The sequence below is a fragment of the Salmo trutta genome, chromosome 24 (genome assembly GCF_901001165.1).
Source record: "Salmo trutta chromosome 24, fSalTru1.1, whole genome shotgun sequence".
Classification (NCBI taxonomy): Eukaryota; Metazoa; Chordata; class Actinopteri; order Salmoniformes; family Salmonidae; genus Salmo; species Salmo trutta.
Genome location: NC_042980.1, coordinates 3193200 through 3205949, shown reverse-complemented (window position 1 = coordinate 3205949; position 12750 = coordinate 3193200). Strand labels below are relative to the sequence as shown.

The window sequence follows — 12750 nt, the reverse complement described above, 5'->3', positions numbered from 1 at the left end:
AAAAATACTTTTCAAACAAAAAAAACCCTATCGCCCTCCTACCTCCGACCTTCTGACTCAGCGAGCTCTGGGGCACCTCGGTACCAAGCTTGATCTGAGCCAAAAGGCCGAGAAGCGATAACCCACAAATTGACCCCTGCACCCGCCGGGCCCCCGGGGGTCTCGGCAGACCTCAGCGGTTTGGCAAAAGTTGTCTCCTCCCCACCCGACGCTTCCCTGGTGACAGGCGGGTGTTTTTTTTAACAAGTCTTTAAGTCACTAGCTCTTTAAGCCTAGTGCGACTATTTGTTCAAAGCCCGGAAAACACGTCAGTCGTCATCGGGCTTGAACTCAATTACCCGAGCGACTACTTTGAGTGGAAAAATACGCCGGTCGGTCGGTCGGTCGGTCAGCCGGCTTCAAGTCAAACGCCTGAGCAAAAAGTCTCGGCGTCATCTCTGTCAATTTCTCTTGAAACAAGATACCGGGCTCTGCCAGAAGCAAAGCCCTTCCAAAAATATGTTGAACTTGTAAGTGTTCCTCTCCACGGAAGTCTTTAGTAAAAGGCGAAAGGCTTGTGCGTAATGAAGAGAAACCAGAGTCGTATGGAAGTCAGAGGTCGGGGCCCGAGACACACACTGTGCACTCTAGGCCGGGTGCCCGCGGGTGGTTCCCGAACCCACTCTTCCAAGTTTGAAGGCTTTGGGTAAAAATTCACAGACAGACAGACAATCCTGGTGAAGTGATTGTATTTTTTGGGGGGGTCAAAAACAGAGACAGACAGACAGACAATCCTGGTGAAGTGATTGTATTTTTTGGGGGGGTCAAAAACAGAGACAGACAGACAGACAGACAGACAGACAGACAGACAATCCTGGTGAAGTGATTGTATTTTTTTGGGGGGGTCAAAAACAGACAGACAGACAGACACACACACACAGAGACACACACACACACACACACAATCCTGGCCAATGTTTTTTTTTTAAAGTAAAATGGCGGGAAAACGGGGGACCCCACGAAGGGGGCTTCGCCCTTGTTTCAGTTTGGATGATTCTTCTTTTTTCATTCCTTCTCTTCTTCTGCTAGCTGTTTTACATAGCTTTGTGTATTTCTTTTTCCTTGACAATGAGAGAAAAGTGTTGCACCGTTCCCGGAGGTACTGCAATACCGGGTCGATGCTTGGAGCGGACGGAGCAAGCCCCATTTCCGACTCCCTGTTCGAAAAATCCATTTAATATGTAGTCCCCCGATGGGGGACGTATCAGATATTAAACTGATAAGAACAGATTTTTTTCTTTTTCTTTTGGAAAAGTTTTATTGATGCATTTTCCTTTAAAACAGCTCACATTTTTAATTCATTTTTACACATAAAAACGGCATAAAGTGCATAAAAACCAGCATTACATTACAATTATTATTTTTTAGAAAAGGTACAAGTTGTTTATTTAAAACAATAAGACAATCATGCATAAAAGTACCCTTTTTTGTAAAAACCAATCTGATAAAAGCCATTTAAAATGTGTATTAATGATTTAACAAAGTAAAACATTTTTTAAGACATGGAAAGCCTGTCAAGAAGTCCCTTTGTTAAAAAGCTGTCTTTAGTCCTTTGTACAGGAATGGGGTGAGTCCTTATCAAAAAAGCTTCCTCATGCTCTTCCGAATTGACTCCGCACCCATCCGTCAGGGCCCAGAGGAGACCCCTCCCCTAGGCACGTCGCCCTAGGCTCCGCAGAGCTGTCAGGCCGTGGCCGCCGGGACCTCAGGTGTTGTGGGGGACCCTTCGCTTGGGGTCCAGGCCCCCTTTCGTTCGTACCACCCCAGGGCTTCCGTGGCTACCAAAGCCACTGCCTGGGGGGTGGTCTCTACCTGTTTTCCTACCAGCAGGTTGCGGGAGGACCACAATGCGTCCTTCAGACACGTGAGGGTGGGCCAGAGTTTTGTGAAGGCCTTTGGTGAAATAGGCCTTCGGCCCACCCCATACAGCACGAGCTGCGGCGTTAGGTCCTCCCCTGCTGGCAGACGTGGGGAGATCAGGGGGCCTGCTTCCTTCCACAGGTCCCTTGCAGCTCTGCACTCCCAGAGCAAGTGCCTCACCGACTCTTCTTGGCCGCAGCCTGGTCGGGGGCACGCGGATGTCCTCGCCATGCCCCGGGAGTGCATAACGGCCCCGACCGGGAGGATCTCATGGGCGACCATCCAGGACAGGTCACGATGCCAATTCAGCAGAGCAGGATGGGCCACGTTGCGCCAAACCGTTGTGGGCTCACCTATAGCGAGCCCGCGCACTGGACACACCGGTTCCCGTTCCTGCACAAGAGAGAAAAGAGAGCGGTGTTTAGTTAAAACTGTGACAGGCTCCTTTTCCAGTTTAAAATGTCTTAAAAATGTTTTGAGCTGAACATAGTGTGTGGGGAGCAGGAAAGAGACTGGGGCTCGCAGGTCGACTGGGATCAGCCTCAGGGATCTGAGGTAAGACCCCAGCCAGAACCGTGCGAGGGCCTGGGTCTTGTTGCTGGCCGGGGAGGTGGCGAGAGTCAGATGTAACGCTGTGTAGCGGCTGCCCAGGAACAAGTAGAGGTCAGGCAAGCCTTTCCCCCCCCTGAACCTGGGCCTCTTCACCACCTCCCTCCTCAGCCTCTCCCACTTGCTTCCCCACAGGAAATAAAACAGCATCCGGTCCAGAGCTAAAAGAGTTGTTCGTGGGGGGATAAAAACAGAACTGATTAATAAAAGCACAGGTAAAATCACAGCCTTGATGATTAAAACCTTGCCCTCAAAAGTCAGCCGTCTCAGTCCCCAAAAACCCAGTCTCTGTCTTACGGTCCCTAAAATCCCGGTCCAATTGCCACTACCTCCTCCCTCCCTGTCAAATTTTACCCCCAGAACCCTTATGTCCGTCATTTTGACTGTCAGTGGTAGTCTGGTCAAGTCTGAGTCTGCCCACGGTCCGAAGAATTGGGCCTCTGTCTTGTTCCTATTCAGTCTCGCCCCAGAGGCTTGTCCGTACCAGTCAGTCCTGTCCAGGGTCCTGTCGACAGATAAAAGGTCGGTGCATAAAATGTTGACGTCGTCCATGTAAAAAACGCACTTGGCGGTCATCCCCCCACTCCCCGGGATACTCACCCCACTGATCCGTTGGTCCCTTCTCAAGACCTGCGCCAGTGGTTCGATGCAAGCAACAAACAGGAGGGGAGATAAAGGACATCCCTGACGGACGCCGCAGTGTACTCCCACTGCTCTTGACAAATGCCCATTTACAAGGATTCTGCTGGTGATGTCCCCATACAGCAATCCCACCCAAGCTAGAAACCTTTCTGGGAACCCCATTTTTTGCAGTACCTTGAAGAGGTACTGGTGCGAGACCCGATCAAAAGCTTTCTCAAAATCTAAATTTAGGACTATAAGCCGCATATTTCTGTCTCTCGCATAACAGATAGCATCTCTGATCAGTACTAGGCTGTCCGTGATCTTCCTTCCCGGAATGGCACAGGCTTGATCCGGGTGGATCACCTCCCCTAAAACAGAAGACATTCTGAGTGTTAAAACCTTGGTAAAAAGTTTACAGTCAAAGTTTAAAAGGGTAATCGGTCTCCAGTTTGTCAGGTCAGTCCTGTCATTTTTCTTGTGTAAAAGGGTCACGATTCCTACTCTAAAACTGTCAGGTAGTCTGTCGAGTTGTTCGAAGTCAGTAAAAACAGTCAGAAGTTCGTCGGCTAAAACATCCCAAAAGGTCAGATAAAACTCCAAAGGGAGGCCGTCCTCCCCCGGTGATTTACCCCTCTTAAAATGTCTCAGTCCTTCGTCGAGTTCAGTCATTGTCAGATCTTTCGTTAGGTCGTCCATGCTGGGTATAGTCCTGTCAATGTATGTTAAAACGTCCTCCATAATTTCCTCACATACATCTTTTACCCCGAACAGTTCCCCATAAAACTCCTCGACCACTTCTTTTATTCCCTCTGTGTCTGTTTTTAAAACCCCATCTTTATCTTTTAACCCTGTCATTATCCTACCCTTGCTAACTATCTTCTTAAAAAAGTACCTAGTGCACTTCTCCCCCTCTTCTAATTCCCTTTCCTTACTTCTTAAAATAACCCCTTGCTCTTATATTCTGCTAAAAATGCCATTTCTTTCTTTACTTCTTTGATTTCTTGGTTAAAATCAAAGCCCTGTTGGCGTAGGTTAAAATACCGTTCCAGTCGCTTCTGCAGTCCCAACATGCGTCTATCTTGTTTCTTACTTGCCCTCTTTCCTATCTCCCTAAAGAAGGTCCTTGTCTTACCCTTCACCATTTCCCACCACTGTGCTCGTGTATCAAAGAAGTCCTGTAGCGTCTGCCACTGGCTGAACTGCTCCCTGTACTGACTGACTACTCTATCATCTTCTAAAAGGGAGCAGTTCAGTTTCCAGGGCCCTCGTCCTACAGTCACACCCGAAGTTAGTGAGAGGGTGCACGTCAGCATTACATGATCTGAGAAGAAAGCAGGGGTTATTCTAGCATCGGTTGGCGGGCAATCGCGGGTAAGCAGATAATCAATACGAGAGGCTCTGGTGCCGTCACCACTGGTCCAGGTGAAGCCCTCCTCTCTTGGATGCAGGGTTTTAAAACAGTCAGTTAGTTTAAAATCCCTGCACAACCCTTGCAATAAAACACTTGACCTATCTACTTTAAAATCCTCTCCCGCTCCTCTCCTGTCTGCTCTGCTTAAAACACAGTTAAAATCCCCACCCACCACTAGAGGATCCCTCCCCAGCATGTGGGACTGCAGGTCTTCTAAAAGTGTGCAACGGTCATGTTTGTTGTTAAAACCATATACATTTAGCACGTTAAAATTCCTCCCCATAAAGGTACAGTTGGCTAAAAGAGCACGCCCCCCTACCACCACTGTGCTCCCCCTCACCACCACCTGTGGGGTCTTGAATAAAATGGCAACACCATCGTTTTTATTAAAATTGGATCCGCTCCTAATGGAGGGCCCGTGCTGCCACTTCTCCTCCCATTTGCTGTAAGAGGATAAAAAGGGTAGACCACACTCCTGTAATAAAAACACATCTGAATTAACACTTTCTAAAAAGGATAAAACCGATTGTGCTCTAATTTCAGTTTTTACACTCCTAACAGTTATGGTAGTGATGTTAAAAGCCATGAAAGAGGTGAGTAAAAACAATGCTAAAAGAAAAGAAGGCATTAAAACAGTTTAAAAGGGGTTATTTATCGGATCCTTTCTCTCTCTCCCTACGGGGTAAGGGGGGGCTGTAGGGAGAGGAGGTTAAAACAGGGTATAAAAACGATTCCTGGTTAGGAGAGTTGGCAGGGAAGACCCTGGACTCATCCTCCCCCTGGGAGCTCTCCCACTCCAGTTTACCCTTCTTTTCCTCGCCCTGTTCGGGGTCGGAGAGCTCCTCTGCGTTTCTCTTCCGTAGGGGAAGGTGTTCGCCCAGGGTCTCTCCCCCGCCTCCCGTACCCTCCTCGCTTGACAGTGTCGTTTCCGACACTGTCATCATACTGTCAGACCCACTTGGGGAGCTCTCACTCACCAACTCTCCAAGGCCGTCTTTCTCGGCCCTTTCTCCTTCAGGGGTCACTTCAGTCTGGGGCAGGGGGATTGGGGTGGGGAGGGTTTTTGCCTCCCCTCCCACTTCTTCCACCACTGCGCCTTCCGCGCCCTCCACCTCTCCTGCCACCTCCTCCACTACTGCCACCACTTCCTCCACTACCGCCACCACCTCCTCCACTACCGCCACCACCTCCTCCTCCACTACCGCCACCGTGGCAACTGCCACTTGCTCCCTCTGGCGCTCGGAAGCCCGGTCCGCAGCCGCCTCCTCCATCCCGCCGGCCCTGACCTTGTTGGCCCAGGAGGAGGGGCAGCTGCGGATGAGGTGGGACCGCTCGCCACAGAGGTTGCACGATCTGCCGTTCGTGCAATCCTCGTAGCGGTGGCCCACCTCCCGGCACTTCATGCAGACCACCTTGTCGCAGGCGCCTGCTAGGTGGCCATGCTCACCACACTTACGGCACAGCTTGGGCTGGTCCTGGTAGTGAACATGGCCCCTGTTCTCTCCGAGGACTATGGTGGATGGGATGGCTTTCAACCCACCATAGCCCCCGGGGTCCTCCCTCTGCTGGACAGTAACCCTCCAGGCCCCTGTCCAGATCCCATCGGGATCCTTCACCTGGGTCAGGGGCCCCTTCACATTGCAGTACCTGCCCAGCCATACTGCAACGTCCTCCGGCTGTACCGTTTCGTTGTACATACGGACAATAACGGTTTTAATGCTATTGTCCGTCAGCTTGATCACCTCAAACATAGCTGCCAGGGATCCCTGGGTGTTCTGGGCGTTCTGGAGTTTCCCCCAGAACTCCCTCAGGAAGCTGGCGCCGGCGAAACTAACATCGAAGCCCTTCCCATAAGGGAGGGTTAAGATGCAGTTCACCTGCGCAGGTACAAAACGGAGTTCCTTTTGGAGGAATTTTCTGGAGAAATCCAATCTGGATAACTCCACTGATAAGAACAGATTTTTTTTTTTTTTTAGAAAAAATAATTTATTACATTCAATGCCATTCATTCAATACAATACAAACTCATACATTCCATTCAAACACAAATAATAATGGCATTTTTATTTCAAAAAAACAAACGAAAACCCATAACAAAAACTCAGGGGAGCATCATCCCTCCCCGTCATCCTACACACTACCTTTCCCTATCTCCCCGTCCCTATTCTAACATAATCCCAGCCCTAATCCCCCCTTCCACCTCTCCCGGGCAGCGTGCTGCCCCCACTTCCTCTCCTCCCTCTTCATCCTCCCCCTCAAATCTGCTTCCACCCTCCTCACTATTCCTTCCACCCCCCAATCTCTCCCTGTCTTGACCATGTTCTGCCTGGCTTCCCACAGCCCCCGCTTAAAGAGGCTCATGAGAAGCCAGAGCAGAAACCTATCCCTATCCGTCCCCCTCGCTCTCCCTACACCTCTCTCTAACCTAGCCCAAGTCAAAACAAAATCCCCTCTAACCTTTCCTAACAACACCCGTGCCTTTGCCCATACTACTCCGGCAATGGCACAGTCCCAAAAGACATGGCGCACAGTCTCCTCCCTGCCACAAGAAAGTCTTGGGCAGGTGGGGGATCGCGCCAAGCTATGCCGGTACATGGTGGAGCGCACCGGCAAACACTTGTGGAGGCTCAACCAATTCAGGTCCTTGAGCCTGTTGTCCAGACCCCGCGCCTGCACTCCTTCCCAGACCACTGCCGGGATGCCCACTACAGGCGCTGGACTTACTGCCCGTCTGACCTCATCGTACAGGTGCCTGTGATCTAAACCTACTCGGGCGACTTCAACCTCGGGGTGCGCACGCAGCCACTTGGCCGCATGGCCAAAGTGCCACGGCAGCTGTTCCGCCCGAGGACCCGTGTTAGACCACACCATTACGCTTCTCGCCTGATACGAGAAGAACACCCGCAGGAGGTAACCGGACGGGTGTAGTACTGGCTGAGCAAGCTCCGTCAACAGAAAAGAAACAAAAATTGCGTCCAGCTTGAGGGGGAGATGTGGTACCCCCCTACCTCCCTCCCCGATGGGACAGAGCATGCGTGCCCTGGCGACCCACTCGTACCTGCCACCCCACATGAACTGAAACACTAGCCTCACTAGAGGCCTCCTCAGACAAGCCGGCAATGGGTAGATGTACGCCAAGTACAATAGAGATGGCAATACATCCACCTTGAGAACCAGGACTTTGCCCAAAAAGGACAAAGACCTAGCCCTCCACATTGCTAGCTTCCTCTGTACCACTGCGATGCCCATGTTCCAGTTCAGCGTCGCTGAACCGGAGGTCTCAAAATGGACCCCAAGTATCCTCAGGGCCCCGTTACAGAGAGATAACCCTCCGGGCACATCCGTCCTACCACTCCATCTTCCGAAAAACTTAACGGAAGACTTTGCGTGGTTAAGAACCGCCCCCGACGCTCGGGTGAAGTCCCCGATGATGGCAAGGGACCTCATCAGGCACGAGTCCTTGCAAAGCAGCAAGGAGGTATCGTCGGCGTACTGTGTCAAGTTTACATGGAGACCGCCGCTTCCAGGAATCAGCAAGCCCTCCACCCCTGTGTCTGCCCTAATGGCAGCCCCCAGAGGCTCCATGTACAGAACGAAGAGGAGAGCCGAGAGCGGGCATCCCTGCCTGACCCCAGACGAGAGGTCAAAAACGTCACCTAAGTGACTGTTAACGCTAACCCGGCACCCCGCTCCGACGTATAAAGTACGGATCCACCCTATAAACTTTTCACCAAATCCTAATCTACCTAACACCCTGAATAGAAAGGATCTATTCACGCGATCAAAGGCTTTCGCCTGATCAAGCGCTGCTACCATTAAAGGCAGCCCTCTATCTTCTACCCAAGCGATGGAGTCTCTAATCAACTGGAGGTTCCATCGAATAGAGCGTCCCTCTACCCCGCACGTCTGATCCTCGTGGACGACGTAGGGAAGGGCTGTGCGCAGCCGGTCTGCTAAAACCTTTGCAAGTATCTTGTAATCTACGCACAGCATGGTCAACGGCCGCCAGTTGCCAAGGTCGGTTGCTTCCCCCTTCTTATAAATAAGTGACAGCACACCGACAGCCATCGATCCCCCCGGGACCCCCGTCTCAAGGATGGCCTTCAAGACTTCGAGGACCACTGGTCCAAGTATACCCCAAAACTTGAGGTAAAACTCGGCCGGCAGCCCATCCATCCCAGGCACCTTCCCTTTTCCCATCCTCCTGAGAGCACTCTCAACCTCCTCGAGGGAGATCTGAGCCTCCATCACATCTCTAATGTCCTCCGGCAATCGCCGGGACAAGTGTTCTAAAAACACATTTCCCTGCTCTACATCTATTTCCCTTTCCTTGAATAAACCTCGGAAATGATCAGTTGTTACCCTGACCATTTCCTCCGGTTTTCTCACTATACTACCATCTTCTTCCCTCACCCCATACATTATCTTCCTACTCTGTCTGCCCCTAACCGACTTAAAGAACATAGCGGAACAAGTCTCATTATGTTCTAGAAAGCCATTATGCGCACGCTCTAGGAAAGCTCGAGCCTTCCGCTCCTGCAGCTCCCTAAGCTGCGCCTTCAGGGCTGTGGATCTCTCCCAGTCAATCGACCCGCCGAGGTTGCCTGCCTCGTACTCGAGTTCAATCAACCTTTGGATACGATCCACCTCCCTCCTTTCCTCCCTTTTTGTCCTCCTACAATATCCTATTATAAAAGCCCTAATCCTTACCTTAACTAAATCCCACCACTCTAACACCCCCTCGCACATGGACCGGAGGCCTTCAAGCCCCCGAAAGAAACCAAAAAAGGCGTCAACGAAAGCTTGCTCCTCCAGCACATCCCGATCTAATTTCCAGTACCCCCTACCGAAGAGGCAGACTGGCGGCCCCACCTGCAGGAGCACCCCGTCGTGATCCGAAAAGAACACAGGCAACAGCCGCCCAGACAACTGACCCAAAGACCTAGATAGGAAAATATAGTCGAGCCTCCGCGCAACCCCCCGGGAGTTGCGCCATGTGGGACCCGCCATTGTCGGAGTAGTGTGCAGGCCTCCATCAACCAGACCATGGCAAGCCATTAGCCCGGTGATGGCGCCTGCACTACTATCCCCTACTAACCCTAAATCTATGTTAAAATCCCCACCTATCACCAAGTGCCTATTTGTGACACACAGGGGCGCCAGACAGTCCACCATCTCCCTCCTGTCTGCCGCCACCTGTGGCCCGTACACCACCACTAATCTAAATTTATAATCCCTTAACGTGATATCTACCCCCAAAACCCTCCCCTGCATAACAACAAACGTTCCCTCTACCTTCACTTCCCTATTCCCAAACAAAATTCCCACCCCCGTTGAATGAACCCCACCTATACCCCAAACTGAAACCCCCTTATCCCACTCCCTACTAAACCTAACTACGTCCCCTCCATCCCTCAGGTGAACCTCCTGTAAAAAACAAACATCAAAACCCACCCCTTCCAAAAAACTAAAAACCGCCCTCCTCTTAACAAAGTCCCTCAAACCCCTTACATTTAAACTAAAAAAATTAACAGAAAGTTTAATTATAAATTAAAACAACCCCTCTATTCAACCAACTTAAACCAAAATAACAAAAAACAGGAGACTCACCCGATGCTCCCCTGCTTCAGCTCATCCGGCGGGGACGTCTTCTCTCCTGACGTCCCCCCGTCCTCCTTCATCTCTCCAACCCAGGATGCAGGCATGGTGTTAGGCCTTGGAGTGCCCTGCATCCCGGGTTCCCCACCAACACCCACCATTCCTTCCTCGCTGAAGGCCGCTGGGCTGAGTGTAGGGGACCCCAACTCCCCAAACAGGAGTTGAGATCCCCCCTCAGACGACCAGCCCTGAACCACCCCTTGGGAGTCGCCCTCCACCAAAAGTTGAGGGGCTGAGGAAGCCAGCGACGACAAGGGCGTTCTTCCCTCCCCCATCCCTCGTTTGGCCACCCCCTCCCCCCCCCTCCCCCTCCTCCCTCTCAAAGCCTGCCGAGCCCTTCCTCCTCTTCCCTTTCTTCTTCGGTGTTGTAGGCAGCGGGGAGACACCACCCTCCCTCCCCGCTAGCCCCTCCACCATTACCCTCATCTCTTCCACGAGGGAGCTCGACATCATGCTGTCCCCCCACTCCCTCACCCCCTCTCCCCCCTCCTCCGCCTCCACAGTCCCTGCCACCGGCACCTCCTCCACTGTTGTTCTCTCTTGTTCCTCCATTCCTTTGCTTCCTTCCACCTCTTTTCCTCCTTCTCCTTCCAGTCCTTCTTCTTCCTTTCTTTCTCTGTCCCCCTCGCCTCCTGTTGCCACCTCTTTCTCCTCCTCCTTCCGTTGGGCCGTCTCCTCTGGGCCTGTGTTCCCTTCCTTTCCTTTGTCTTCTCCCCCCCCTCTTCTTCCCCCATCCCCCGCTGCTGCTCCCCCTCCAACCGCAGACGCGTATGACCGCTGACGAGCCGGGCAATCACGCCACAGGTGCGCTGTAGAGCCACACCCATGGCATGCCTTAGGCTCGTCACAGTCCTTGGCCTCGTGCGCCCCCGATCCACAAAATCTGCACTTTCTAGTGCTGCACGAGGCCAGGATGTGCCCATAGGCCATACAGCGTCTGCAAAATGGGGGCTGACGTGCATAATATAATGTCCCCCTGTCAGCCCCCAGGGAGAACATAGCTGGGGGATGAAGGTACCCACCCAGTCCCTTAGGGTCCTCTCTGAGGAGGGCCTGAAAGCCTCTCCTCCCATTCCAGAAACCCAGGGAATCCTTAAGGTACCTTGCTGAGGAGACATTATTCATATATCTCCCCAGAAAGGCCCTTACTTCCTCATCCTTTACATATGGGTTGTAGATGTTCACTGTTACGATCCTGAAGTTGTTTTTTGCCAAACTCGTTACCTCGTAATGGCACATCGGCTTCTCCCCTCTCATTGCTCTCGCCTTCTTAAGGATCTCGTCATGCTTTCCCTCTGTGTAAAACGCCACATCAAAGGCTCCCTCCAACGAGTTGCCTTGGAGGCAAAACACGTCCTTCACCGCCAGCTTGAGAGTCCCAATCAGGATGGTTCTTCCAAAAGTTTCTCGTCCAAACGGCTCCATCTCTTTTTCTTTCCAAGCAAATCTCAGAGTATTAGCCAGCCCAACCCCTGGGACCGACCTATTAGAGGAATTATTTGCCATTCTCCGTGGCAGCTCCGGTCCACTCCCGCTCTCTTCCAAAAAAAAGGAAAACAAATGAGATAAGGCAAAAACGGCCGAGGTTCAAATTTAACGCACACTCCAAAAAATGTTACCGCCCTCCGGCCTTCGGCTTCCAGCTAAGCGAGCTTTGGGGCACCGCAGTACCAAGCTTGGTCTTAGCCAGAAGGCCGAGAAGCGATAACCCACAAATTGACCCCTGCACCCGCCGGGCCCCCGGGGGTCTCGGCAGACCTCAGCGGTTTGGCAAAAGTTGTCTCCTCCCCACCCGACGCTTCCCTGGTGACAGGCGGGTGTTTTTTTTAACAAGTCGCTAATGCGTCTTTAAGTCACTAGCTCTTTAAGCCTAGTGCGACTATTTGTTCAAAGCCCGGAAAACACGTCAGTCGTCGTCGGGCTTGAACTCAATTGCCCGAGCGACTACTTTGAGTGGAAAAATACGCCGGTCGGTCGGTCGGTCAGCCGGCTTCAAGTCAAACGCCTGAGCAAAAAGTCTCGGCGTCATCTCTGTCAATTTCTCTTGAAACAAGATACCGGGCTCTGCCAGAAGCAAAGCCCTTCCAAAAATATGTTGAACTCGTAAGTGTTCCTCTCCACGGAAGTCTTTAGTAAAAGGCGAAAGGCTTGTGCGTAATGAAGAGAAACCAGAGTCGTATGGAAGTCAGAGGTCGGGGCCCGAGACACACACTGTGCACTCTAGGCCGGGTGCCCGCGGGTGGTTCCCGAACCCACTCTTCCAAGTTTGAGGGCTGTGGGTAAAAATTCACAGACAGACAGACAATCCTGGTGAAGTGATTGTATTTTTTGGGGGGGTCAAAAACAGAGACAGACAGACAGACAGACAGACAGACAGACAGACAGACAGACAATCCTGGTGAAGTGATTGTATTTTTTGGGGGGTCAAAAACAGAGAGAGACAGACAGACAGACAGACAATCCTGGTGAAGTGATTGTATTTTTTGGGGGGTCAAAAACAGAGAGAGACAGACAGACAGACAGACAGACAGACAATCCTGGTGAAGTGA

At 51.7% G+C, this 12750-nt stretch overlaps 3 non-coding genes across 3 annotated transcripts; all 3 read right to left on the bottom strand.

Moving 5' to 3' along the window:
* Positions 1 to 466: 466 nt before the first annotated feature.
* Positions 467 to 583, bottom strand: LOC115161683 (U5 spliceosomal RNA). Its single transcript, XR_003869376.1, has one exon. It is a non-coding gene; the product is annotated as a U5 spliceosomal RNA (small nuclear RNA).
* Positions 584 to 1116: 533 nt separating this feature from the next.
* Positions 1117 to 1298, bottom strand: LOC115161567 (U2 spliceosomal RNA). Its single transcript, XR_003869291.1, has one exon. It is a non-coding gene; the product is annotated as a U2 spliceosomal RNA (small nuclear RNA).
* A 10963-nt stretch (positions 1299 to 12261) lies between these two features.
* On the bottom strand, positions 12262 to 12378 carry LOC115161643 (U5 spliceosomal RNA). Its single transcript, XR_003869340.1, has one exon. It is a non-coding gene; the product is annotated as a U5 spliceosomal RNA (small nuclear RNA).
* Positions 12379 to 12750: the final 372 nt, after the last annotated feature.